Source organism: Brienomyrus brachyistius, unplaced genomic scaffold, assembly GCF_023856365.1.
Source record: "Brienomyrus brachyistius isolate T26 unplaced genomic scaffold, BBRACH_0.4 scaffold92, whole genome shotgun sequence".
Classification (NCBI taxonomy): Eukaryota; Metazoa; Chordata; class Actinopteri; order Osteoglossiformes; family Mormyridae; genus Brienomyrus; species Brienomyrus brachyistius.
The window spans coordinates 700,146-720,000 of NW_026042367.1; the positions used below are offsets into that span (position 1 = coordinate 700,146).

The 19,855-nt window shown below is 56.5% G+C and overlaps 37 non-coding genes across 37 annotated transcripts; all 37 read left to right on the forward strand.

Annotated features, from left to right (window-relative positions):
* Nucleotides 1-2,644: 2,644 nt before the first annotated feature.
* Nucleotides 2,645-2,827, forward strand: LOC125727311 (U2 spliceosomal RNA). Its single transcript, XR_007388684.1, has one exon. It is a non-coding gene; the product is annotated as a U2 spliceosomal RNA (small nuclear RNA).
* A 420-nt stretch (nucleotides 2,828-3,247) lies between these two features.
* Nucleotides 3,248-3,361, forward strand: LOC125727312 (U5 spliceosomal RNA). The gene has a single exon (XR_007388685.1). It is a non-coding gene; the product is annotated as a U5 spliceosomal RNA (small nuclear RNA).
* Nucleotides 3,362-3,560: 199 nt separating this feature from the next.
* On the forward strand, nucleotides 3,561-3,752 carry LOC125727291 (U2 spliceosomal RNA). The gene has a single exon (XR_007388666.1). It is a non-coding gene; the product is annotated as a U2 spliceosomal RNA (small nuclear RNA).
* A 422-nt stretch (nucleotides 3,753-4,174) lies between these two features.
* On the forward strand, nucleotides 4,175-4,288 carry LOC125727313 (U5 spliceosomal RNA). Its single transcript, XR_007388686.1, has one exon. It is a non-coding gene; the product is annotated as a U5 spliceosomal RNA (small nuclear RNA).
* A 199-nt stretch (nucleotides 4,289-4,487) lies between these two features.
* LOC125727308 (U2 spliceosomal RNA) lies at nucleotides 4,488-4,679 on the forward strand. Its single transcript, XR_007388682.1, has one exon. It is a non-coding gene; the product is annotated as a U2 spliceosomal RNA (small nuclear RNA).
* Nucleotides 4,680-5,101: 422 nt separating this feature from the next.
* Nucleotides 5,102-5,215, forward strand: LOC125727314 (U5 spliceosomal RNA). The gene has a single exon (XR_007388687.1). It is a non-coding gene; the product is annotated as a U5 spliceosomal RNA (small nuclear RNA).
* Nucleotides 5,216-5,414: 199 nt separating this feature from the next.
* LOC125727303 (U2 spliceosomal RNA) lies at nucleotides 5,415-5,606 on the forward strand. The gene has a single exon (XR_007388677.1). It is a non-coding gene; the product is annotated as a U2 spliceosomal RNA (small nuclear RNA).
* A 426-nt stretch (nucleotides 5,607-6,032) lies between these two features.
* Nucleotides 6,033-6,146, forward strand: LOC125727316 (U5 spliceosomal RNA). Its single transcript, XR_007388689.1, has one exon. It is a non-coding gene; the product is annotated as a U5 spliceosomal RNA (small nuclear RNA).
* Nucleotides 6,147-6,345: 199 nt separating this feature from the next.
* Nucleotides 6,346-6,537, forward strand: LOC125727315 (U2 spliceosomal RNA). Its single transcript, XR_007388688.1, has one exon. It is a non-coding gene; the product is annotated as a U2 spliceosomal RNA (small nuclear RNA).
* Nucleotides 6,538-6,956: 419 nt separating this feature from the next.
* LOC125727317 (U5 spliceosomal RNA) lies at nucleotides 6,957-7,070 on the forward strand. The gene has a single exon (XR_007388690.1). It is a non-coding gene; the product is annotated as a U5 spliceosomal RNA (small nuclear RNA).
* A 199-nt stretch (nucleotides 7,071-7,269) lies between these two features.
* LOC125727238 (U2 spliceosomal RNA) lies at nucleotides 7,270-7,461 on the forward strand. The gene has a single exon (XR_007388617.1). It is a non-coding gene; the product is annotated as a U2 spliceosomal RNA (small nuclear RNA).
* A 419-nt stretch (nucleotides 7,462-7,880) lies between these two features.
* LOC125727318 (U5 spliceosomal RNA) lies at nucleotides 7,881-7,994 on the forward strand. The gene has a single exon (XR_007388691.1). It is a non-coding gene; the product is annotated as a U5 spliceosomal RNA (small nuclear RNA).
* A 199-nt stretch (nucleotides 7,995-8,193) lies between these two features.
* Nucleotides 8,194-8,385, forward strand: LOC125727251 (U2 spliceosomal RNA). The gene has a single exon (XR_007388629.1). It is a non-coding gene; the product is annotated as a U2 spliceosomal RNA (small nuclear RNA).
* A 425-nt stretch (nucleotides 8,386-8,810) lies between these two features.
* On the forward strand, nucleotides 8,811-8,924 carry LOC125727319 (U5 spliceosomal RNA). Its single transcript, XR_007388692.1, has one exon. It is a non-coding gene; the product is annotated as a U5 spliceosomal RNA (small nuclear RNA).
* Nucleotides 8,925-9,123: 199 nt separating this feature from the next.
* On the forward strand, nucleotides 9,124-9,315 carry LOC125727262 (U2 spliceosomal RNA). The gene has a single exon (XR_007388640.1). It is a non-coding gene; the product is annotated as a U2 spliceosomal RNA (small nuclear RNA).
* A 430-nt stretch (nucleotides 9,316-9,745) lies between these two features.
* On the forward strand, nucleotides 9,746-9,859 carry LOC125727320 (U5 spliceosomal RNA). The gene has a single exon (XR_007388693.1). It is a non-coding gene; the product is annotated as a U5 spliceosomal RNA (small nuclear RNA).
* A 199-nt stretch (nucleotides 9,860-10,058) lies between these two features.
* LOC125727272 (U2 spliceosomal RNA) lies at nucleotides 10,059-10,250 on the forward strand. Its single transcript, XR_007388648.1, has one exon. It is a non-coding gene; the product is annotated as a U2 spliceosomal RNA (small nuclear RNA).
* A 426-nt stretch (nucleotides 10,251-10,676) lies between these two features.
* On the forward strand, nucleotides 10,677-10,790 carry LOC125727233 (U5 spliceosomal RNA). The gene has a single exon (XR_007388612.1). It is a non-coding gene; the product is annotated as a U5 spliceosomal RNA (small nuclear RNA).
* A 199-nt stretch (nucleotides 10,791-10,989) lies between these two features.
* On the forward strand, nucleotides 10,990-11,181 carry LOC125727273 (U2 spliceosomal RNA). Its single transcript, XR_007388649.1, has one exon. It is a non-coding gene; the product is annotated as a U2 spliceosomal RNA (small nuclear RNA).
* A 425-nt stretch (nucleotides 11,182-11,606) lies between these two features.
* Nucleotides 11,607-11,720, forward strand: LOC125727234 (U5 spliceosomal RNA). The gene has a single exon (XR_007388613.1). It is a non-coding gene; the product is annotated as a U5 spliceosomal RNA (small nuclear RNA).
* A 199-nt stretch (nucleotides 11,721-11,919) lies between these two features.
* On the forward strand, nucleotides 11,920-12,111 carry LOC125727274 (U2 spliceosomal RNA). Its single transcript, XR_007388650.1, has one exon. It is a non-coding gene; the product is annotated as a U2 spliceosomal RNA (small nuclear RNA).
* A 430-nt stretch (nucleotides 12,112-12,541) lies between these two features.
* LOC125727235 (U5 spliceosomal RNA) lies at nucleotides 12,542-12,655 on the forward strand. Its single transcript, XR_007388614.1, has one exon. It is a non-coding gene; the product is annotated as a U5 spliceosomal RNA (small nuclear RNA).
* A 199-nt stretch (nucleotides 12,656-12,854) lies between these two features.
* Nucleotides 12,855-13,046, forward strand: LOC125727275 (U2 spliceosomal RNA). The gene has a single exon (XR_007388651.1). It is a non-coding gene; the product is annotated as a U2 spliceosomal RNA (small nuclear RNA).
* Nucleotides 13,047-13,472: 426 nt separating this feature from the next.
* LOC125727236 (U5 spliceosomal RNA) lies at nucleotides 13,473-13,586 on the forward strand. Its single transcript, XR_007388615.1, has one exon. It is a non-coding gene; the product is annotated as a U5 spliceosomal RNA (small nuclear RNA).
* A 199-nt stretch (nucleotides 13,587-13,785) lies between these two features.
* On the forward strand, nucleotides 13,786-13,977 carry LOC125727276 (U2 spliceosomal RNA). Its single transcript, XR_007388652.1, has one exon. It is a non-coding gene; the product is annotated as a U2 spliceosomal RNA (small nuclear RNA).
* A 426-nt stretch (nucleotides 13,978-14,403) lies between these two features.
* Nucleotides 14,404-14,517, forward strand: LOC125727237 (U5 spliceosomal RNA). The gene has a single exon (XR_007388616.1). It is a non-coding gene; the product is annotated as a U5 spliceosomal RNA (small nuclear RNA).
* Nucleotides 14,518-14,716: 199 nt separating this feature from the next.
* On the forward strand, nucleotides 14,717-14,908 carry LOC125727301 (U2 spliceosomal RNA). Its single transcript, XR_007388675.1, has one exon. It is a non-coding gene; the product is annotated as a U2 spliceosomal RNA (small nuclear RNA).
* A 430-nt stretch (nucleotides 14,909-15,338) lies between these two features.
* Nucleotides 15,339-15,452, forward strand: LOC125727240 (U5 spliceosomal RNA). The gene has a single exon (XR_007388618.1). It is a non-coding gene; the product is annotated as a U5 spliceosomal RNA (small nuclear RNA).
* Nucleotides 15,453-15,651: 199 nt separating this feature from the next.
* Nucleotides 15,652-15,843, forward strand: LOC125727302 (U2 spliceosomal RNA). The gene has a single exon (XR_007388676.1). It is a non-coding gene; the product is annotated as a U2 spliceosomal RNA (small nuclear RNA).
* A 431-nt stretch (nucleotides 15,844-16,274) lies between these two features.
* LOC125727241 (U5 spliceosomal RNA) lies at nucleotides 16,275-16,388 on the forward strand. The gene has a single exon (XR_007388619.1). It is a non-coding gene; the product is annotated as a U5 spliceosomal RNA (small nuclear RNA).
* Nucleotides 16,389-16,587: 199 nt separating this feature from the next.
* LOC125727277 (U2 spliceosomal RNA) lies at nucleotides 16,588-16,779 on the forward strand. The gene has a single exon (XR_007388653.1). It is a non-coding gene; the product is annotated as a U2 spliceosomal RNA (small nuclear RNA).
* A 426-nt stretch (nucleotides 16,780-17,205) lies between these two features.
* Nucleotides 17,206-17,319, forward strand: LOC125727242 (U5 spliceosomal RNA). The gene has a single exon (XR_007388620.1). It is a non-coding gene; the product is annotated as a U5 spliceosomal RNA (small nuclear RNA).
* Nucleotides 17,320-17,518: 199 nt separating this feature from the next.
* On the forward strand, nucleotides 17,519-17,710 carry LOC125727278 (U2 spliceosomal RNA). The gene has a single exon (XR_007388654.1). It is a non-coding gene; the product is annotated as a U2 spliceosomal RNA (small nuclear RNA).
* A 426-nt stretch (nucleotides 17,711-18,136) lies between these two features.
* On the forward strand, nucleotides 18,137-18,250 carry LOC125727243 (U5 spliceosomal RNA). The gene has a single exon (XR_007388621.1). It is a non-coding gene; the product is annotated as a U5 spliceosomal RNA (small nuclear RNA).
* Nucleotides 18,251-18,449: 199 nt separating this feature from the next.
* On the forward strand, nucleotides 18,450-18,642 carry LOC125727307 (U2 spliceosomal RNA). The gene has a single exon (XR_007388681.1). It is a non-coding gene; the product is annotated as a U2 spliceosomal RNA (small nuclear RNA).
* A 428-nt stretch (nucleotides 18,643-19,070) lies between these two features.
* On the forward strand, nucleotides 19,071-19,184 carry LOC125727244 (U5 spliceosomal RNA). Its single transcript, XR_007388622.1, has one exon. It is a non-coding gene; the product is annotated as a U5 spliceosomal RNA (small nuclear RNA).
* A 197-nt stretch (nucleotides 19,185-19,381) lies between these two features.
* LOC125727280 (U2 spliceosomal RNA) lies at nucleotides 19,382-19,573 on the forward strand. The gene has a single exon (XR_007388656.1). It is a non-coding gene; the product is annotated as a U2 spliceosomal RNA (small nuclear RNA).
* The last annotated feature ends 282 nt before the right edge of the window (nucleotides 19,574-19,855 follow it).

Consider the following 19,855-nt stretch of genomic DNA (forward strand, 5'->3'; position numbering starts at 1 on the left):
GCCCCCATCACCTTGGCCGAGCTGACCGCAGTGCTTGGCAAGATGAACCGCCGCAAGGTACCTGGCCTTGATGGGCTCCCGGTGGAATTTTATTCCACCTTTTGGGATGTCCTCGGGCCGGAATTACTGCAGGTTGTAGAGGACGTTCAGCGCCGGGGTTTGCTCACTAGGAGCATGAGGTCGGGGGTCCTCTCTTTGTTGCACAAGAAGGGCGATCGGGCCGACCTTGGCAACTGGAGGCCCCTGACCATGCTTTGTGTAGACACAAAGCTCATCGCAAAGACCCTTACCGAACGCCTGAAGAAGGCCATGGCTCATCTGGTTCACAGCGACCAGACGTGTGGAATACCGGGTCGATCGGCGACGTGGAATCTCCACCTCATCCGCGACGCCATCGCCTGGGTGGAGGATAGGAACCTCCCTCTCCTGCTGGTCAGCTTGGACCAGGAGAAAGCCTTCGACCGGGTAGATCACCGCTTCCTGTTCAAAGTATTGGGTAAGTTTGGCTTCGGGCCCAATTACCTGGGGTGGTTACACACTTTGTATAACGAAGTTGAGAGCCATGTTGTTATCAATGGCTTCCTGAGTGATTTGGTGCCCCAGCGGAGTGGAGTGAGGCAGGGATGTCCCCTCTCCCCCCTCCTCTACGCGCTCTATATAGAGCCACTGGTGTGCGCCATTCGCACCCACCCCGGGGTCGATGGCCTTCTTATCCCAGGAAGTCGGGGGACAACTGTTAAACTGACCCAGTATGCAGACGACACCACGCTTTTCGTCTGCTCGGATCAGTCTCTCGGTAATGCCTTGAGCCTCGTTCACGCGTTCGGTTGGGCCTCTGGCGCGACGCTCAACCTCAGTAAGTCGGTGGCCAAGTATTTCGGCAGCTGGAAGGCGAGGGAGGACGTCGCAGGTGGTCTCATCCTCTGTGACGGTCCTCTCAAAGTTTTGGGGGTCAACTTCCTTTCGGATGGTGCCGCCCGGTTGAACTGGGAGGAGCGGTTGGCGATCGCCAGGCGGAAGATCGGACTGTGGAAGTCCAGGTCCCTGTCCTTCCAAGGTAAGGTTTTAGCCTTAAAAGTGGATATTCTTCCCACCCTGCTCTACCTTGCACATGTGTACCCTTTGCCCCGCTTCATGCGGAGGGGCCTGACGAGGGACGTTTTTAACCTCGTCTGAGGGGGCAGGTATGAGTGTGTGCGCAGGGAAGTGATGTATCTCGGAAAGGACAGTGGGGGGAGGGACGTTATTGACTTTCCTCTCAAGCTTGACTGCCTGTTCTTCTCGCAGCTCTGCACGCGCCTGGCAGCTCCCCTCGAGCACCCCCATCAGCACTTTGTGCGTCTGTGGCTGGCTCTCCCCATGAGACGCCTGGTGGCGTCGTGGACCAACCTCGGCCCCAAGGCTGAGACCCTGCCGGTCCACTACAGCCATGCTGTCAAGTGGAGTAAGTCTATTCCGGCAGGTGTCAAGACAGAGGCCCTGACCAAGCACAGAGCGCTTTACAAGGCTTTGCTTGGTCATAGGGAGACTCGGGCCATGTTGGGCCTGGGGAAGGCATATGGGCGAGAATCCAGCCTAAGGGTTTGGATCACAGGCTGCAGGACCTGAACTGGCAGTGCCTTCATGGTAAGCTGCCAGTCAGGGACGTCTTGCACAGGCATAAGCTGACCAGACACCCCCGCTGCCCCAGGCCCGAGTGCAGCGAGGATGAGACCATCAAGCACGTGTTTTGGGACTGCGGGCATGCACAGAGAGTCTGGGGGTTGGTAGCGGGCCTGTGTGGACGTGTAGACCCGCAGCCCGGTCTGACCTACGACAAGGTGTTGAAGGGGTGGGACCCCAACCTCCATAACCCCTTCGGCCCCTGGATGTGGCTGCTGGTCAGCATTACCAAGCGAGAGCTTTGGAATGCCAGGACCGCGCTCATCCGCAGAGGGGTTCGTCTGGAGGCACAAGGGGTATTCCGCAAAATCCGGGCCGATTTGGGTTTCAGGATGGAGACCCGACGTCATCCAACGGGGCTACCACGAGGCCAAGGAGAGGTGGAAGGGCCTCTTTTGGCTTTAGCCCCGTTTCATTTAGGTGGTGACGCTCCATCCTACAGGGTCGACATGACGCACTGTCCTGAAGCACACAGGTACTTTGGGTTTTAGGTAAGTGTGCTTTGTTTTTTGTGCGTGTATGGTGTTGCAAATATTCTTTTAATTAACTGCATGTACTGAGATTGAGCACGGCTGTGGTTGGTCACTTTTAGCACCTTTATGTATTAACATTAACTGTATTTATTAACATTTTATTCTATATGCTGTGCCATGTCTGTGACTAACCAGTTTTTTAGCCTGAGGCCATTGATTTTATGTGTTTTAGGATGATGCATAACCCTGTTTTAACCCGACCCTTGTGCCGAGGCCTGAGGTCTACGGGTCTGTTCCTTTTTTAAGGTTTTAATATTTTGATGGCTTACATTTGAGGTGACATTTTAATTATGTTAATGGCCATATGATTGTAATCAGATTTTAAAGTGTGTATATGTATTACTTGTTTTTATTGTTATGTTTTGCTTATCCTATAGGGAATGGTTCTGTGATATATTTGTTTAATATTGTTTTAAAGGTTTTTATTGTGTGAATTTAAAATGTACAGAACCGTTTAATAAAGCATGGAAAAAAAAAATCTGTTCTTATCAGTTTAATATCTGATACGTCCCCCATGGAGGGGACCACATATTAAACAGATTTTTGGAACAGGGAGCCGGAAGTGGGGCTTGCCCCGTCCGCTCCGCGCATCGACCCGGTATTGCAGTGTTTCTGGGAACGGTGCACCTCTACTGCCCCCTGCTGTTGAAAGACAGAGCTGATCGGTGTTCCGCTTATCAGACCGAGAGCCTGCGCCGCTTGCCAGGCGATTAGCCGGTGTCGTGAGGGACGGACCCTGTCCGTGCGCCGGTCCCGCTTCCCTCCGTTTTTCTTTTTATTTATTTATTTTTTTTTTTTATTAAAAAAAGCACGGTCATGATATGCTCTCTGAGGGGTGGGCAGCTGTGCTGAGGTAAGGCAGGCCGTCATCTTTGCCTTTTGAATTTTCTCTCATGTCTGTTTACATGATTGCTGATCTTTCAGATGCCAGGAGGACAGGGAGGAGTCGGGGCCCCGAGGCCGGTGGCTGCGACGCCCCCGAGAATTCAACCCCGAGCGGGGGCGTCACGGAGGCCCGGCTAGCGGCCACCTGCTGAGCGACGGCTCTGCATCGACTCGGGTCTCTCTTCATCCCGTATAAATCTTTCGCCTTTTACTAAAGATTTCCGTGGAGAGGGATAGCGATGAGTTCACTGTATTTTTGGAGGCTCTGCGCAAGCAGAGCTGCACCGCCGCTGTATCAAAGTAAGACTGTGCCCGGCTTAGCGGCCGGCTCTATCTGCCCAGTGGCGTGTTTCTGGGATCCTCTGGGATCGTGCGTGGTCTCGCCGGGCGCCACCTCCCAGAGAGGCTGGCGAGGACCCAGCCGCGCCGGCTCCGTCGGCGTCCCGCATGCCGGAGCCCGGCGGGGCGCAGTCTGCGGGCATCGCTTCTCGGCCTTTTGGCTAAGATCAAGTGTAGTATCTGTTCTTATCAGTTTAATATCTGATACGTCCCCCATGGAGGGGACCACATATTAAACGGATTTTTGGAACAGGGAGCCGGAAGTGGGGCTTGCCCCGTCCGCTCCACGCATCGACCCGGTATTGCAGTGTTTCTGGGAACGGTGCACCTCTACTGCCCCCTGCTGTTGAAAGACAGAGCTGATCGGTGTTCCGCTTATCAGACCGAGAGCCTGCGCCGCTTGTCAGGCGATCAGCCGGTGTCGTGAGGGACCGACTCTGTCCGTGCGCCGGTCCCGCTTCCCTCCGTTTTTCTTTCTTTTTTTTTTTTTTTAAATCATAAAAAAAAAAAAGCACGGTCATGATATGCTCTCTGAGGGTTGGGCAGCTGTGCTGAGGTAAGGCAGGCCGTCATCTTTGCCTTTTGAATTTTCTCTCATGTCTGTTTACATGATTGCTGATCTTTCAGATGCCAGGAGGACAGGGAGGAGTCGGGGCCCCGAGGCCGGTGGCTGCGACGCCCCCGAGAATTCAACCCCGAGCGGGGGCGTCACGGAGGCCCGGCTAGCGGCCACCTGCTGAGCGACGGCTCTGCATCGACTCGGGTCTCTCTTCATCCCGTATAAATCTTTCGCCTTTTACTAAAGATTTCCGTGGAGAGGGATAGCGATGAGTTCACTGTATTTTTGGAGGCTCTGCGCAAGCAGAGCTGCACCGCCGCTGTATGAAAGTAAGACTGTGCCCGGCTTAGCGGCCGGCTCTATCTGCCCAGTGGCGTGTTTCTGGGATCCTCTGGGATCGTGCGTGGTCTCGCCGGGCGCCACCTCCCAGAGAGGCTGGCGAGGACCCAGCCGCGCCGGCTCCGTCGGCGTCCCGCATGCCGGAGCCCGGCGGGGCGCAGTCTGCGGGCATCGCTAATCGGCCTTTTGGCTAAGATCAAGTGTAGTATCTGTTCTTATCAGTTTAATATCTGATACGTCCCCCATGGAGGGGACCACATATTAAACGGATTTTTGGAACAGGGAGCCGGAAGTGGGGCTTGCCCCGTCCGCTCCACGCATCGACCCGGTATTGCAGTGTTTCTGGGAACGGTGCACCTCTACTGCCCCCTGCTGTTGAAAGACAGAGCTGATCGGTGTTCCGCTTATCAGACCGAGAGCCTGCGCCGCTTGTCAGGCGATCAGCCGGTGTCGTGAGGGACCGACTCTGTCCGTGCGCCGGTCCCGCTTCCCTCCGTTTTTCTTCTTTTTTTTTTTTTTTTTAAATCATAAAAAAAAAAAACACGGTCATGATATGCTCTCTGAGGGGTGGGCAGCTGTGCTGAGGTAAGGCAGGCCGTCATCTTTGCCTTTTGAATTTTCTCTCATGTCTGTTTACATGATTGCTGATCTTTCAGATGCCAGGAGGACAGGGAGGAGTCGGGGCCCCGAGGCCGGTGGCTGCGACGCCCCCGAGAATTCAACCCCGAGCGGGGGCGTCACGGAGGCCCGGCTAGCGGCCACCTGCTGAGCGACGGCTCTGCATCGACTCGGGTCTCTCTTCATCCCGTATAAATCTTTCGCCTTTTACTAAAGATTTCCGTGGAGAGGGATAGCGATGAGTTCACTGTATTTTTGGAGGCTCTGCGCAAGCAGAGCTGCACCGCCGCTGTATCAAAGTAAGACTGTGCCCGGCTTAGCGGCCGGCTCTATCTGCCCAGTGGCGTGTTTCTGGGATCCTCTGGGATCGTGCGTGGTCTCGCCGGGCGCCACCTCCCAGAGAGGCTGGCGAGGACCCAGCCGCGCCGGCTCCGTCGGCGTCCCGCATGCCGGAGCCCGGCGGGGCGCAGTCTGCGGGCATCGCTTCTCGGCCTTTTGGCTAAGATCAAGTGTAGTATCTGTTCTTATCAGTTTAATATCTGATACGTCCCCCATGGAGGGGACCACATATTAAACGGATTTTTGGAACAGGGAGCCGGAAGTGGGGCTTGCCCCGTCCGCTCCACGCATCGACCCGGTATTGCAGTGTTTCTGGGAACGGTGCACCTCTACTGCCCCCTGCTGTTGAAAGACAGAGCTGATCGGTGTTCCGCTTATCAGACCGAGAGCCTGCGCCGCTTGTCAGGCGATCAGCCGGTGTCGTGAGGGACCGACTCTGTCCGTGCGCCGGTCCCGCTTCCCTCCGTTTTTCTTTTTTTTTCTTTTTTTTTTTTTAAATCATAAAAAAAAAAAAGCACGGTCATGATATGCTCTCTGAGGGTTGGGCAGCTGTGCTGAGGTAAGGCAGGCCGTCATCTTTGCCTTTTGAATTTTCTCTCATGTCTGTTTACATGATTGCTGATCTTTCAGATGCCAGGAGGACAGGGAGGAGTCGGGGCCCCGAGGCCGGTGGCTGCGACGCCCCCGAGAATTCAACCCCGAGCGGGGGCGTCACGGAGGCCCGGCTAGCAGCCACCTGCTGAGCGACGGCTCTGCATCGACTCGGGTCTCTCTTCATCCCGTATAAATCTTTCGCCTTTTACTAAAGATTTCCGTGGAGAGGGATAGCGATGAGTTCACTGTATTTTTGGAGGCTCTGCGCAAGCAGAGCTGCACCGCCGCTGTATCAAAGTAAGACTGTGCCCGGCTTAGCGGCCGGCTCTATCTGCCCAGTGGCGTGTTTCTGGGATCCTCTGGGATCGTGCGTGGTCTCGCCGGGCGCCACCTCCCAGAGAGGCTGGCGAGGACCCAGCCGCGCCGGCTCCGTCGGCGTCCCGCATGCCGGAGCCCGGCGGGGCGCAGTCTGCGGGCATCGCTTCTCGGCCTTTTGGCTAAGATCAAGTGTAGTATCTGTTCTTATCAGTTTAATATCTGATACGTCCCCCATGGAGGGGACCACATATTAAACGGATTTTTGGAACAGGGAGCCGGAAGTGGGGCTTGCCCCGTCCGCTCCACGCATCGACCCGGTATTGCAGTGTTTCTGGGAACGGTGCACCTCTACTGCCCCCTGCTGTTGAAAGACAGAGCTGATCGGTGTTCCGCTTATCAGACCGAGAGCCTGCGCCGCTTGTCAGGCGATCAGCCGGTGTCGTGAGGGACCGACTCTGTCCGTGCGCCGGTCCCGCTTCCCTCCGTTTTTCTTTTTTTTTTTTTTTTTAAATCATAAAAAAAAAAAGCACGGTCATGATATGCTCTCTGAGGGTTGGGCAGCTGTGCTGAGGTAAGGCAGGCCGTCATCTTTGCCTTTTGAATTTTCTCTCATGTCTGTTTACATGATTGCTGATCTTTCAGATGCCAGGAGGACAGGGAGGAGTCGGGGCCCCGAGGCCGGTGGCTGCGATGCCCCCGAGAATTCAACCCCGAGCGGGGGCGTCACGGAGGCCCGGCTAGCGGCCACCTGCTGAGCGACGGCTCTGCATCGACTCGGGTCTCTCTTCATCCCGTATAAATCTTTCGCCTTTTACTAAAGATTTCCGTGGAGAGGGATAGCGATGAGTTCACTGTATTTTTGGAGGCTCTGCGCAAGCAGAGCTGCACCGCCGCTGTATCAAAGTAAGACTGTGCCCGGCTTAGCGGCCGGCTCTATCTGCCCAGTGGCGTGTTTCTGGGATCCTCTGGGATCGTGCGTGGTCTCGCCGGGCGCCACCTCCCAGAGAGGCTGGCGAGGACCCAGCCGCGCCGGCTCCGTCGGCGTCCCGCATGCCGGAGCCCGGCGGGGCGCAGTCTGCGGGCATCGCTTCTCGGCCTTTTGGCTAAGATCAAGTGTAGTATCTGTTCTTATCAGTTTAATATCTGATACGTCCCCCATGGAGGGGACCACATATTAAACGGATTTTTGGAACAGGGAGCCGGAAGTGGGGCTTGCCCCGTCCGCTCCACGCATCGACCCGGTATTGCAGTGTTTCTGGGAACGGTGCACCTCTACTGCCCCCTGCTGTTGAAAGACAGAGCTGATCGGTGTTCCGCTTATCAGACCGAGAGCCTGCGCCGCTTGTCAGGCGATCAGCCGGTGTCGTGAGGGACCGACTCTGTCCGTGCGCCGGTCCCGCTTCCCTCCGTTTTTCTTTTTTTTTTTTTTTTTAAATCATAAAAAAAAAAAGCACGGTCATGATATGCTCTCTGAGGGTTGGGCAGCTGTGCTGAGGTAAGGCAGGCCGTCATCTTTGCCTTTTGAATTTTCTCTCATGTCTGTTTACATGATTGCTGATCTTTCAGATGCCAGGAGGACAGGGAGGAGTCGGGGCCCCGAGGCCGGTGGCTGCGACGCCCCCGAGAATTCAACCCCGAGCGGGGGCGTCACGGAGGCCCGGCTAGCGGCCACCTGCTGAGCGACGGCTCTGCATCGACTCGGGTCTCTCTTCATCCCGTATAAATCTTTCGCCTTTTACTAAAGATTTCCGTGGAGAGGGATAGCGATGAGTTCACTGTATTTTTGGAGGCTCTGCGCAAGCAGAGCTGCACCGCCGCTGTATCAAAGTAAGACTGTGCCCGGCTTAGCGGCCGGCTCTATCTGCCCAGTGGCGTGTTTCTGGGATCCTCTGGGATCGTGCGTGGTCTCGCCGGGCGCCACCTCCCAGAGAGGCTGGCGAGGACCCAGCCGCGCCGGCTCCGTCGGCGTCCCGCATGCCGGAGCCCGGCGGGGCGCAGTCTGCGGGCATCGCTTCTCGGCCTTTTGGCTAAGATCAAGTGTAGTATCTGTTCTTATCAGTTTAATATCTGATACGTCCCCCATGGAGGGGACCACATATTAAACGGATTTTTGGAACAGGGAGCCGGAAGTGGGGCTTGCCCCGTCCGCTCCACGCATCGACCCGGTATTGCAGTGTTTCTGGGAACGGTGCACCTCTACTGCCCCCTGCTGTTGAAAGACAGAGCTGATCGGTGTTCCGCTTATCAGACCGAGAGCCTGCGCCGCTTGTCAGGCGATCAGCCGGTGTCGTGAGGGACCGACTCTGTCCGTGCGCCGGTCCCGCTTCCCTCCGTTTTTCTTTTTTTTTTTTTTTTTTTTTTAAATCATAAAAAAAAAAAAGCACGGTCATGATATGCTCTCTGAGGGTTGGGCAGCTGTGCTGAGGTAAGGCAGGCCGTCATCTTTGCCTTTTGAATTTTCTCTCATGTCTGTTTACATGATTGCTGATCTTTCAGATGCCAGGAGGACAGGGAGGAGTCGGGGCCCCGAGGCCGGTGGCTGCGACGCCCCCGAGAATTCAACCCCGAGCGGGGGCGTCACGGAGGCCCGGCTAGCGGCCACCTGCTGAGCGACGGCTCTGCATCGACTCGGGTCTCTCTTCATCCCGTATAAATCTTTCGCCTTTTACTAAAGATTTCCGTGGAGAGGGATAGCGATGAGTTCACTGTATTTTTGGAGGCTCTGCGCAAGCAGAGCTGCACCGCCGCTGTATCAAAGTAAGACTGTGCCCGGCTTAGCGGCCGGCTCTATCTGCCCAGTGGCGTGTTTCTGGGATCCTCTGGGATCGTGCGTGGTCTCGCCGGGCGCCACCTCCCAGAGAGGCTGGCGAGGACCCAGCCGCGCCGGCTCCGTCGGCGTCCCGCATGCCGGAGCCCGGCGGGGCGCAGTCTGCGGGCATCGCTTCTCGGCCTTTTGGCTAAGATCAAGTGTAGTATCTGTTCTTATCAGTTTAATATCTGATACGTCCCCCATGGAGGGGACCACATATTAAACGGATTTTTGGAACAGGGAGCCGGAAGTGGGGCTTGCCCCGTCCGCTCCACGCATCGACCCGGTATTGCAGTGTTTCTGGGAACGGTGCACCTCTACTGCCCCCTGCTGTTGAAAGACAGAGCTGATCGGTGTTCCGCTTATCAGACCGAGAGCCTGCGCCGCTTGTCAGGCGATCAGCCGGTGTCGTGAGGGACCGACTCTGTCCGTGCGCCGGTCCCGCTTCCCTCCGTTTTTCTTCTTCTTTTTTTTTTTTTTTTTTTTTTTAATCATAAAAAAAAAAAGCACGGTCATGATATGCTCTCTGAGGGGTGGGCAGCTGTGCTGAGGTAAGGCAGGCCGTCATCTTTGCCTTTTGAATTTTCTCTCATGTCTGTTTACATGATTGCTGATCTTTCAGATGCCAGGAGGACAGGGAGGAGTCGGGGCCCCGAGGCCGGTGGCTGCGACGCCCCCGAGAATTCAACCCCGAGCGGGGGCGTCACGGAGGCCCGGCTAGCGGCCACCTGCTGAGCGACGGCTCTGCATCGACTCGGGTCTCTCTTCATCCCGTATAAATCTTTCGCCTTTTACTAAAGATTTCCGTGGAGAGGGATAGCGATGAGTTCACTGTATTTTTGGAGGCTCTGCGCAAGCAGAGCTGCACCGCCGCTGTATCAAAGTAAGACTGTGCCCGGCTTAGCGGCCGGCTCTATCTGCCCAGTGGCGTGTTTCTGGGATCCTCTGGGATCGTGCGTGGTCTCGCCGGGCGCCACCTCCCAGAGAGGCTGGCGAGGACCCAGCCGCGCCGGCTCCGTCGGCGTCCCGCATGCCGGAGCCCGGCGGGGCGCAGTCTGCGGGCATCGCTTCTCGGCCTTTTGGCTAAGATCAAGTGTAGTATCTGTTCTTATCAGTTTAATATCTGATACGTCCCCCATGGAGGGGACCACATATTAAACGGATTTTTGGAACAGGGAGCCGGAAGTGGGGCTTGCCCCGTCCGCTCCACGCATCGACCCGGTATTGCAGTGTTTCTGGGAACGGTGCACCTCTACTGCCCCCTGCTGTTGAAAGACAGAGCTGATCGGTGTTCCGCTTATCAGACCGAGAGCCTGCGCCGCTTGTCAGGCGATCAGCCGGTGTCGTGAGGGACCGACTCTGTCCGTGCGCCGGTCCCGCTTCCCTCCGTTTTTCTTTTTTTTTCTTTTTTTTTTTTTAAATCATAAAAAAAAAAAAGCACGGTCATGATATGCTCTCTGAGGGTTGGGCAGCTGTGCTGAGGTAAGGCAGGCCGTCATCTTTGCCTTTTGAATTTTCTCTCATGTCTGTTTACATGATTGCTGATCTTTCAGATGCCAGGAGGACAGGGAGGAGTCGGGGCCCCGAGGCCGGTGGCTGCGACGCCCCCGAGAATTCAACCCCGAGCGGGGGCGTCACGGAGGCCCGGCTAGCGGCCACCTGCTGAGCGACGGCTCTGCATCGACTCGGGTCTCTCTTCATCCCGTATAAATCTTTCGCCTTTTACTAAAGATTTCCGTGGAGAGGGATAGCGATGAGTTCACTGTATTTTTGGAGGCTCTGCGCAAGCAGAGCTGCACCGCCGCTGTATCAAAGTAAGACTGTGCCCGGCTTAGCGGCCGGCTCTATCTGCCCAGTGGCGTGTTTCTGGGATCCTCTGGGATCGTGCGTGGTCTCGCCGGGCGCCACCTCCCAGAGAGGCTGGCGAGGACCCAGCCGCGCCGGCTCCGTCGGCGTCCCGCATGCCGGAGCCCGGCGGGGCGCAGTCTGCGGGCATCGCTTCTCGGCCTTTTGGCTAAGATCAAGTGTAGTATCTGTTCTTATCAGTTTAATATCTGATACGTCCCCCATGGAGGGGACCACATATTAAACGGATTTTTGGAACAGGGAGCCGGAAGTGGGGCTTGCCCCGTCCGCTCCACGCATCGACCCGGTATTGCAGTGTTTCTGGGAACGGTGCACCTCTACTGCCCCCTGCTGTTGAAAGACAGAGCTGATCGGTGTTCCGCTTATCAGACCGAGAGCCTGCGCCGCTTGTCAGGCGATCAGCCGGTGTCGTGAGGGACCGACTCTGTCCGTGCGCCGGTCCCGCTTCCCTCCGTTTTTCTTTTTTTTTTTTTTTTTTTTTTAAATCATAAAAAAAAAAAAGCACGGTCATGATATGCTCTCTGAGGGTTGGGCAGCTGTGCTGAGGTAAGGCAGGCCGTCATCTTTGCCTTTTGAATTTTCTCTCATGTCTGTTTACATGATTGCTGATCTTTCAGATGCCAGGAGGACAGGGAGGAGTCGGGGCCCCGAGGCCGGTGGCTGCGACGCCCCCGAGAATTCAACCCCGAGCGGGGGCGTCACGGAGGCCCGGCTAGCGGCCACCTGCTGAGCGACGGCTCTGCATCGACTCGGGTCTCTCTTCATCCCGTATAAATCTTTCGCCTTTTACTAAAGATTTCCGTGGAGAGGGATAGCGATGAGTTCACTGTATTTTTGGAGGCTCTGCGCAAGCAGAGCTGCACCGCCGCTGTATCAAAGTAAGACTGTGCCCGGCTTAGCGGCCGGCTCTATCTGCCCAGTGGCGTGTTTCTGGGATCCTCTGGGATCGTGCGTGGTCTCGCCGGGCGCCACCTCCCAGAGAGGCTGGCGAGGACCCAGCCGCGCCGGCTCCGTCGGCGTCCCGCATGCCGGAGCCCGGCGGGGCGCAGTCTGCGGGCATCGCTTCTCGGCCTTTTGGCTAAGATCAAGTGTAGTATCTGTTCTTATCAGTTTAATATCTGATACGTCCCCCATGGAGGGGACCACATATTAAACGGATTTTTGGAACAGGGAGCCGGAAGTGGGGCTTGCCCCGTCCGCTCCACGCATCGACCCGGTATTGCAGTGTTTCTGGGAACGGTGCACCTCTACTGCCCCCTGCTGTTGAAAGACAGAGCTGATCGGTGTTCCGCTTATCAGACCGAGAGCCTGCGCCGCTTGTCAGGCGATCAGCCGGTGTCGTGAGGGACCGACTCTGTCCGTGCGCCGGTCCCGCTTCCCTCCGTTTTTCTTCTTCTTTTTTTTTTTTTTTTTTTTTTTAATCATAAAAAAAAAAAGCACGGTCATGATATGCTCTCTGAGGGGTGGGCAGCTGTGCTGAGGTAAGGCAGGCCGTCATCTTTGCCTTTTGAATTTTCTCTCATGTCTGTTTACATGATTGCTGATCTTTCAGATGCCAGGAGGACAGGGAGGAGTCGGGGCCCCGAGGCCGGTGGCTGCGACGCCCCCGAGAATTCAACCCCGAGCGGGGGCGTCACGGAGGCCCGGCTAGCGGCCACCTGCTGAGCGACGGCTCTGCATCGACTCGGGTCTCTCTTCATCCCGTATAAATCTTTCGCCTTTTACTAAAGATTTCCGTGGAGAGGGATAGCGATGAGTTCACTGTATTTTTGGAGGCTCTGCGCAAGCAGAGCTGCACCGCCGCTGTATCAAAGTAAGACTGTGCCCGGCTTAGCGGCCGGCTCTATCTGCCCAGTGGCGTGTTTCTGGGATCCTCTGGGATCGTGCGTGGTCTCGCCGGGCGCCACCTCCCAGAGAGGCTGGCGAGGACCCAGCCGCGCCGGCTCCGTCGGCGTCCCGCATGCCGGAGCCCGGCGGGGCGCAGTCTGCGGGCATCGCTTCTCGGCCTTTTGGCTAAGATCAAGTGTAGTATCTGTTCTTATCAGTTTAATATCTGATACGTCCCCCATGGAGGGGACCACATATTAAACGGATTTTTGGAACAGGGAGCCGGAAGTGGGGCTTGCCCCGTCCGCTCCACGCATCGACCCGGTATTGCAGTGTTTCTGGGAACGGTGCACCTCTACTGCCCCCTGCTGTTGAAAGACAGAGCTGATCGGTGTTCCGCTTATCAGACCGAGAGCCTGCGCCGCTTGTCAGGCGATCAGCCGGTGTCGTGAGGGACCGACTCTGTCCGTGCGCCGGTCCCGCTTCCCTCCGTTTTTCTTTTTTTTTCTTTTTTTTTTTTTAAATCATAAAAAAAAAAAAGCACGGTCATGATATGCTCTCTGAGGGTTGGGCAGCTGTGCTGAGGTAAGGCAGGCCGTCATCTTTGCCTTTTGAATTTTCTCTCATGTCTGTTTACATGATTGCTGATCTTTCAGATGCCAGGAGGACAGGGAGGAGTCGGGGCCCCGAGGCCGGTGGCTGCGACGCCCCCGAGAATTCAACCCCGAGCGGGGGCGTCACGGAGGCCCGGCTAGCGGCCACCTGCTGAGCGACGGCTCTGCATCGACTCGGGTCTCTCTTCATCCCGTATAAATCTTTCGCCTTTTACTAAAGATTTCCGTGGAGAGGGATAGCGATGAGTTCACTGTATTTTTGGAGGCTCTGCGCAAGCAGAGCTGCACCGCCGCTGTATCAAAGTAAGACTGTGCCCGGCTTAGCGGCCGGCTCTATCTGCCCAGTGGCGTGTTTCTGGGATCCTCTGGGATCGTGCGTGGTCTCGCCGGGCGCCACCTCCCAGAGAGGCTGGCGAGGACCCAGCCGCGCCGGCTCCGTCGGCGTCCCGCATGCCGGAGCCCGGCGGGGCGCAGTCTGCGGGCATCGCTTCTCGGCCTTTTGGCTAAGATCAAGTGTAGTATCTGTTCTTATCAGTTTAATATCTGATACGTCCCCCATGGAGGGGACCACATATTAAACGGATTTTTGGAACAGGGAGCCGGAAGTGGGGCTTGCCCCGTCCGCTCCACGCATCGACCCGGTATTGCAGTGTTTCTGGGAACGGTGCACCTCTACTGCCCCCTGCTGTTGAAAGACAGAGCTGATCGGTGTTCCGCTTATCAGACCGAGAGCCTGCGCCGCTTGTCAGGCGATCAGCCGGTGTCGTGAGGGACCGACTCTGTCCGTGCGCCGGTCCCGCTTCCCTCCGTTTTTCTTTTTTTTTCTTTTTTTTTTTTTAAATCATAAAAAAAAAAAAGCACGGTCATGATATGCTCTCTGAGGGTTGGGCAGCTGTGCTGAGGTAAGGCAGGCCGTCATCTTTGCCTTTTGAATTTTCTCTCATGTCTGTTTACATGATTGCTGATCTTTCAGATGCCAGGAGGACAGGGAGGAGTCGGGGCCCCGAGGCCGGTGGCTGCGACGCCCCCGAGAATTCAACCCCGAGCGGGGGCGTCACGGAGGCCCGGCTAGCGGCCACCTGCTGAGCGACGGCTCTGCATCGACTCGGGTCTCTCTTCATCCCGTATAAATCTTTCGCCTTTTACTAAAGATTTCCGTGGAGAGGGATAGCGATGAGTTCACTGTATTTTTGGAGGCTCTGCGCAAGCAGAGCTGCACCGCCGCTGTATCAAAGTAAGACTGTGCCCGGCTTAGCGGCCGGCTCTATCTGCCCAGTGGCGTGTTTCTGGGATCCTCTGGGATCGTGCGTGGTCTCGCCGGGCGCCACCTCCCAGAGAGGCTGGCGAGGACCCAGCCGCGCCGGCTCCGTCGGCGTCCCGCATGCCGGAGCCCGGCGGGGCGCAGTCTGCGGGCATCGCTTCTCGGCCTTTTGGCTAAGATCAAGTGTAGTATCTGTTCTTATGAGTTTAATATCTGATACGTCCCCCATGGAGGGGACCACATATTAAACGGATTTTTGGAACAGGGAGCCGGAAGTGGGGCTTGCCCCGTCCGCTCCACGCATCGACCCGGTATTGCAGTGTTTCTGGGAACGGTGCACCTCTACTGCCCCCTGCTGTTGAAAGACAGAGCTGATCGGTGTTCCGCTTATCAGACCGAGAGCCTGCGCCGCTTGTCAGGCGATCAGCCGGTGTCGTGAGGGACCGACTCTGTCCGTGCGCCGGTCCCGCTTCCCTCCGTTTTTCCTTTTTTTTTTTTTTTTTTTTTTTATAAATCATAAAAAAAAAAAAAGCACGGTCATGATATGCTCTCTGAGGGTTGGGCAGCTGTGCTGAGGTAAGGCAGGCCGTCATCTTTGCCTTTTGAATTTTCTCTCATGTCTGTTTACATGATTGCTGATCTTTCAGATGCCAGGAGGACAGGGAGGAGTCGGGGCCCCGAGGCCGGTGGCTGCGACGCCCCCGAGAATTCAACCCCGAGCGGGGGCGTCACGGAGGCCCGGCTAGCGGCCACCTGCTGAGCGACGGCTCTGCATCGACTCGGGTCTCTCTTCATCCCGTATAAATCTTTCGCCTTTTACTAAAGATTTCCGTGGAGAGGGATAGCGATGAGTTCACTGTATTTTTGGAGGCTCTGCGCAAGCAGAGCTGCACCGCCGCTGTATCAAAGTAAGACTGTGCCCGGCTTAGCGGCCGGCTCTATCTGCCCAGTGGCGTGTTTCTGGGATCCTCTGGGATCGTGCGTGGTCTCGCCGGGCGCCACCTCCCAGAGAGGCTGGCGAGGACCCAGCCGCGCCGGCTCCGTCGGCGTCCCGCATGCCGGAGCCCGGCGGGGCGCAGTCTGCGGGCATCGCTTCTCGGCCTTTTGGCTAAGATCAAGTGTAGTATCTGTTCTTATGAGTTTAATATCTGATACGTCCCCCATGGAGGGGACCACATATTAAACGGATTTTTGGAACAGGGAGCCGGAAGTGGGGCTTGCCCCGTCCGCTCCACGCATCGACCCGGTATTGCAGTGTTTCTGGGAACGGTGCACCTCTACTGCCCCCTGCTGTTGAAAGACAGAGCTGATCGGTGTTCCGCTTATCAGACCGAGAGCCTGCGCCGCTTGTCAGGCGATCAGCCGGTGTCGTGAGGGACCGACTCTGTCCGTCGCGCCGGTCCCGCTTCCCTCCGTTTTTCTTTTTTTTTTTTTTTTTTTTTTTATAAATCATAAAAAAAAAAAAAGCACGGTCATGATATGCTCTCTGAGGGTTGGGCAGCTGTGCTGAGGTAAGGCAGGGCCGTCATCTTTGCCTTTTGAATTTTCTCTCATGTCTGTTTACATGATTGCTGATCTTTCAGATGCCAGGAGGACAGGGAGGAGTCGGGGCCCCGAGGCCGGTGGCTGCGACGCCCCCGAGAATTCAACCCCGAGCGGGGGCGTCACGGAGGCCCGGCTAGCGGCCACCTGCTGAGCGACGGCTCTGCATCGACTCGGGTCTCTCTTCATCCCGTATAAATCTTTCGCCTTTTACTAAAGATTTCCGTGGAGAGGGATAGCGATGAGTTCACTGTATTTTTGGAGGCTCTGCGCAAGCAGAGCTGCACCGCCGCTGTATCAAAGTAAGACTGTGCCCGGCTTAGCGGCCGGCTCTATCTGCCCAGTGGCGTGTTTCTGGGATCCTCTGGGATCGTGCGTGGTCTCGCCGGGCGCCACCTCCCAGAGAGGCTGGCGAGGACCCAGCCGCGCCGGCTCCGTCGGCGTCCCGCATGCCGGAGCCCGGCGGGGCGCAGTCTGCGGGCATCGCTTCTCGGCCTTTTGGCTAAGATCAAGTGTAGTATCTGTTCTTATCAGTTTAATATCTGATACGTCCCCCATGGAGGGGACCACATATTAAACGGATTTTTGGAACAGGGAGCCGGAAGTGGGGCTTGCCCCGTCCGCTCCACGCATCGACCCGGTATTGCAGTGTTTCTGGGAACGGTGCACCTCTACTGCCCCCTGCTGTTGAAAGACAGAGCTGATCGGTGTTCCGCTTATCAGACCGAGAGCCTGCGCCGCTTGTCAGGCGATCAGCCGGTGTCGTGAGGGACCGACTCTGTCCGTGCGCCGGTCCCGCTTCCCTCCGTTTTTCTTTTTTTTTCTTTTTTTTTTTTTAAATCATAAAAAAAAAAAAGCACGGTCATGATATGCTCTCTGAGGGTTGGGCAGCTGTGCTGAGGTAAGGCAGGCCGTCATCTTTGCCTTTTGAATTTTCTCTCATGTCTGTTTACATGATTGCTGATCTTTCAGATGCCAGGAGGACAGGGAGGAGTCGGGGCCCCGAGGCCGGTGGCTGCGACGCCCCCGAGAATTCAACCCCGAGCGGGGGCGTCACGGAGGCCCGGCTAGCGGCCACCTGCTGAGCGACGGCTCTGCATCGACTCGGGTCTCTCTTCATCCCGTATAAATCTTTCGCCTTTTACTAAAGATTTCCGTGGAGAGGGATAGCGATGAGTTCACTGTATTTTTGGAGGCTCTGCGCAAGCAGAGCTGCACCGCCGCTGTATCAAAGTAAGACTGTGCCCGGCTTAGCGGCCGGCTCTATCTGCCCAGTGGCGTGTTTCTGGGATCCTCTGGGATCGTGCGTGGTCTCGCCGGGCGCCACCTCCCAGAGAGGCTGGCGAGGACCCAGCCGCGCCGGCTCCGTCGGCGTCCCGCATGCCGGAGCCCGGCGGGGCGCAGTCTGCGGGCATCGCTTCTCGGCCTTTTGGCTAAGATCAAGTGTAGTATCTGTTCTTATCAGTTTAATATCTGATACGTCCCCCATGGAGGGGACCACATATTAAACGGATTTTTGGAACAGGGAGCCGGAAGTGGGGCTTGCCCCGTCCGCTCCACGCATCGACCCGGTATTGCAGTGTTTCTGGGAACGGTGCACCTCTACTGCCCCCTGCTGTTGAAAGACAGAGCTGATCGGTGTTCCGCTTATCAGAGCGAGAGCCTGCGCCGCTTGTCAGGCGATCAGCCGGTGTCGTGAGGGACCGACTCTGTCCGTGCGCCGGTCCCGCTTCCCTCCGTTTTTCTTTTTTTTTTTTTTTTTTTTTTATAAATCATAAAAAAAAAAGCACGGTCATGATATGCTCTCTGAGGGTTTGGGCAGCTGTGCTGAGGTAAGGCAGGCCGTCATCTTTGCCTTTTGAATTTTCTCTCATGTCTGTTTACATGATTGCTGATCTTTCAGATGCCAGGAGGACAGGGAGGAGTCGGGGCCCCGAGGCCGGTGGCTGCGACGCCCCCGAGAATTCAACCCCGAGCGGGGGCGTCACGGAGGCCCGGCTAGCGGCCACCTGCTGAGCGACGGCTCTGCATCGACTCGGGTCTCTCTTCATCCCGTATAAATCTTTCGCCTTTTACTAAAGATTTCCGTGGAGAGGGATAGCGATGAGTTCACTGTATTTTTGGAGGCTCTGCGCAAGCAGAGCTGCACCGCCGCTGTATCAAAGTAAGACTGTGCCCGGCTTAGCGGCCGGCTCTATCTGCCCAGTGGCGTGTTTCTGGGATCCTCTGGGATCGTGCGTGGTCTCGCCGGGCGCCACCTCCCAGAGAGGCTGGCGAGGACCCAGCCGCGCCGGCTCCGTCGGCGTCCCGCATGCCGGAGCCCGGCGGGGCGCAGTCTGCGGGCATCGCTTCTCGGCCTTTTGGCTAAGATCAAGTGTAGTATCTGTTCTTATGAGTTTAATATCTGATACGTCCCCCATGGAGGGGACCACATATTAAACGGATTTTTGGAACAGGGAGCCGGAAGTGGGGCTTGCCCCGTCCGCTCCACGCATCGACCCGGTATTGCAGTGTTTCTGGGAACGGGTGCACCTCTACTGCCCCCTGCTGTTGAAAGACAGAGCTGATCGGTGTTCCGCTTATCAGACCGAGAGCCTGCGCCGCTTGTCAGGCGATCAGCCGGTGTCGTGAGGGACCGACTCTGTCCGTGCGCCGGTCCCGCTTCCCTCCGTTTTTCCTTTTTTTTTTTTTTTTTTTTTATAAATCATAAAAAAAAAAAAAGCACGGTCATGATATGCTCTCTGAGGGTTGGGCAGCTGTGCTGAGGTAAGGCAGGCCGTCATCTTTGCCTTTTGAATTTTCTCTCATGTCTGTTTACATGATTGCTGATCTTTCAGATGCCAGGAGGACAGGGAGGAGTCGGGGCCCCGAGGCCGGTGGCTGCGACGCCCCCGAGAATTCAACCCCGAGCGGGGGCGTCACGGAGGCCCGGCTAGCGGCCACCTGCTGAGCGACGGCTCTGCATCGACTCGGGTCTCTCTTCATCCCGTATAAATCTTTCGCCTTTTACTAAAGATTTCCGTGGAGAGGGATAGCGATGAGTTCACTGTATTTTTGGAGGCTCTGCGCAAGCAGAGCTGCACCGCGCTGTATCAAAGTAAGACTGTGCCCGGCTTAGCGGCCGGCTCTATCTGCCCAGTGGCGTGTTTCTGGGATCCTCTGGGATCGTGCGTGTCTCGCCGGGCGCCACCTCCCAGAGAGGCTGGCGAGGACCCAGCCGCGCCGGCTCCGTCGGCGTCCCGCATGCCGGAGCCCGGCGGGGCGCAGTCTGCGGGCATCGCTTCTCGGCCTTTTGGCTAAGATCAAGTGTAGTATCTGTTCTTATCAGTTTAATATCTGATACGTCCCCCATGGAGGGGACCACATATTAAACGGATTTTTGGAACAGGGAGCCGGAAGTGGGGCTTGCCCCGTCCGCTCCACGCATCGACCCGGTATTGCAGTGTTTCTGGGAACGGTGCACCTCTACTGCCCCCTGCTGTTGAAAGACAGAGCTGATCGGTGTTCCGCTTATCAGAGCGAGAGCCTGCGCCGCTTGTCAGGCGATCAGCCGGTGTCGTGAGGGACCGACTCTGTCCCGTGCGCCGGTCCCGCCTCTTCCCTCCGTTTTTCTTTTTTTTTTTTTTTTTTTTTTTAAATCATAAAAAAAAAAAGCACGGTCATGATATGCTCTCTGAGGGTTGGCCAGCTGTGCTGAGGTAAGGCAGGCCGTCATCTTTGCCTTTTGAATTTTCTCTCATGTCTGTTTAC